We start from the raw sequence: 3,869 nt of genomic DNA on the forward strand, positions 1-3,869 counted from the left end.
TATATATATATATATATATATATATATATATATATATATATATATATATATATATATATATAAATATATATTTTTTTAGTCTTGTGATGATTCTATTTAGAATTTATTAGTCACAAGAAATTTTTTATATTTTCTTTGTTTTCTGCCTCGTGTGATAATGATGTGGAGAATTATGCAAATGTGAGAATGTTTTTGGTTATGTTTCAGTGTGATGGTTTGTGAGTGTTTCCCAACACCATTCTGTGTATCCAGTTATATTTATTTTCAACATATATTTCAGTGTCTTAAGTTGTAATAATAATATTTTTCTGTATGTTTTGAATGCTGGAGCAAGGTTGTAAACTCTTCATAACTGGTTGTCTTGATATATATATATATATATATATATATATATATATATATATATATATATATATATATATATATATATATATATATATATATATATATATATATATATATATATATATATATATATATATATATATATATATATATATATATATAATTTAGAGATATAGAATTATTTTATATATATTTGTAAGATTTTGTACTATATCAACATTTTATATGAAATTCTGGTCAGGCACACACATGGCTACTTAAACAGCTTCCTAGACCTATTTCTGGTGCTTGTAAAAGTCCCAGGAGCCACATTTTTAGTAAGTCTCCTACTTAATATAATACAAGCATGGACAATACCTAAATGTGGCTGGTATGTCTTTTCTAGGCACCACATATTTTCATTAAGAAATCTCAGACACTCAGACTTACAGTCGCCCGACAGGAGTAAGCTCATGCTCATTATAGTCGATCTCTGGGTACTGCCAGGACCTCACACACCACACCCCCCATCCCCCTTGGTCAAGGGGGGACAGTAACCACTCCTAATCAATGAACAGAAACCGGCCAGAGCAGGGCTCGAACCACCGCCTGTCAGGCTGTGAAGCCTGGCAGCGCAGTGCTCTAACCGATTGAGCTACTGCAGTTTGGTTGTCCATGACAGAGCCAGGCAGTGCAAACACAAGCCGCAGCACCAGTTTAATTTTATTCTGGATACTGCTGCAGGATTTCAAGTTTAGGGTGATGTAATTGGTAATCTCTCGTCTGGGTGCTCATTTCTGTTTGGTTTTATAGGAGCAGAGTTGAGTGGACTTCATAGTTTTCATTTTGCATTTTTCCCTTGAGCTGTTTCCTTTACTTTAAATAAGAAAAAAAAAAGAAAAAGAAAATCAAGTCTGTCCAGTCGCTCCTCTGGTACAATTTTATCTTTATATACTCTGTTCTGGCTAACAAGGTCATGTTAAGGACTTTGCCAGAACAGAGTAAATATTGATGTATGTAAATCTACGGGATGAAAAAACAGACAACTTTCAACGCCTTGACTGCCAATAATAAGCAAAACTTGATAAAATCCTCAAGTGTATCAAGAATTCAATGAAACTGATGCCTTGGCTTGTGTTTGCTGTGCTGGTTCAAAGGCTTAAGTTTACTAGTGTTACAGGAGAACATTACAGTCGGTATTCTCAGACAGTTCCGGCTCTCACATAAAATAATTCCAAAGGCTAAATAGGAGATGTATCGGGACCTTATGAGTGTGTTTCTTAACGTTCATGGTCCAGAAGCTTTGTTGACTTACCACCAGGGTCATGAAACTACCTATGGAAAGGCTACGACACCTATGAACCCCTTGCCAAATGTGTGCATGTGGGGGCCAAAATGATTAAGAGTGTGACCCTACCTCTCGTCCATGTCGTAATGCCTTGGGTGAGGATGAAACACACTACCTTTTGATGTAGAGTTTAAGGCCCATATTCCCAAGCACTTCGGGGCCTCCACATCCACATTTGATAAGGCTTTCATTGACGTTGTGTTCTGGGTATTTTCATGGGTAGTTTTATGAGCCAAGTGATAGTTTGACGAGGCTTCTGCACAATGGACGTGTAGAAGCACACACGAGAATCCAACTAACCTCGGGCAGAGTGGAAAAATTTGGGCAGCTTTTCCGATACCCTGCGCCCCTGTCCACCCAGCAGTGAATGGGTACCAGGTATTAATCGGGGGTTGTGTCCCGTCTCCTGGGATCTGTTCTCTTCTCCTATAATTCCTTCCCCTTCTGTCTCTCTCCGGCGGCATATGACCACAGATGTTGTGCCGACTAAACGAAACTTTCCAACTTTCCCAACTAACCTCCTTTGTGCCTTATATGAACATGAGAAAAAGTTGTCAGGAGGAAAAAGAAGATTACAGAAGAATGCTCATAGTCCATAATAGGTTACCATTTATACTCATGTCCAAGTTTGATTTTGTTGATGGTTCTTAAGGTCAGGGGTAGAGGTTGTATTCCGTCTCCTTGTGCTGTGAGTAAAGCAGTACTAATGAGCAGTGGACCCAGAAACCCTCCTAGAATGATGAAATGTTTAGGATTAATCGATTGGATAGGACAGGATAGACAGACCTTACAGATGATTTAATTGAGGGTTTTGTGATCAAGATGGTTTGTTTATTTTTTTATTTGCTTCTGGTTCCTCATGAGCTGCCCACTGGCCCTCCCTCCCTCCCTCCCTTCCCCTCTTCCACCCCTGAGTATTTGGCACCCTGGCCCTCCCTCCTTCCCTTCCTTCCCCTCTTCCACCCCTGAGTATTTGGCACCCTGGCCCTCCTGCTCTCCATCCCTCCCTCCCAGAGATGAATCAGCTGCACAGTGGAGATTTATTGCCTCCATTAAGTGTGTGAAGTGTGCTTCTTGGTTCAGTGAGGGCTTCACACCACGGGGGGCGACTGTTACCCAAGTCTTCTCCCTCTTTAGGTTGTTCCTGTCAGGGGTTGCCACTGTGAGTCATTCATTCTCATCTCCCTGTCCTCTGCTGTTATATGTTTCCCACTTTCCTTAGTGTATATACATTTTTTCTTTGTAGAAATATTATTAGCTTTTCAGATTTATGTATCATGAATATGCATTATGTATATATCTGTAGATTTTTATCTGGGATACATTCAAATGTAAAACTTCAAGCTGCCAAGGAGTGCATTGGAGAGCCTCCAATATCAAGGAGTTGTTTTGCCTCGGTGGAGACGCTGGAGAAGATTGAGAAGAGTTGCAGTGTCCATCAGGAGCCAGGACCAGCATGAGGATCTGTTGCATAGGACTAGAGCCCCCCTGAGGAGAGGCAAGGAGAGTTATGTCATGAGTCTTGTTCAGGATGTTGAGGGCCATTTCAATGCAAATGACCTCTGAGCCCTGAAGAAGCTCTGCTCCGAGCCTCTGCAGGTGAGCACTGTCTGAGCAGCAGACAGCTGCCTTGTGCTGGACATGGACAGGCAGAGGGCTCGTTGGAGGGAGTACTGTGAGCAGTATGTACTATGTACATGGCAGACCCTCCTAGTGGGCTTCTGGGATCCCAGCTGTTGGGAACAGCAGCTGCTGATCCAGCCACTGATGAAAGCCAACCCTCCCATGCCACCACACAGCAGCCGCACACGCACCAGTATTGTGTAGCAGTAAGGCGGGACAGTGATATTACGCTGTGGGTCTGATTGACTTGTTATTATTATTATCATTATTATTATTATTATTATTATTATTATTATTATTATTATTATTATTATTATTATTATTATTATTATTATTATTATTATTATTATTATCATCATTATTATCATTATTATAGGTATCTGTAAAATATTTGCTCACTGACTCACTCACTCGACAACTCAGTATTTTGTATGAATTTTGCTACACAATGACAATAGAGCCATGATGATTTTTTGTACATGTTGAGTTTCCTTAATATTCCTCCCTTTATTTGCATGGTTATTGTGTTACGGCTTCTTGTGCCAGCTCTTCATATATTTATTTATTATTTTTC

This window comes from Eriocheir sinensis, chromosome 24, assembly GCF_024679095.1.
Source record: "Eriocheir sinensis breed Jianghai 21 chromosome 24, ASM2467909v1, whole genome shotgun sequence".
NCBI lineage: Eukaryota > Metazoa > Arthropoda > Malacostraca > Decapoda > Varunidae > Eriocheir > Eriocheir sinensis.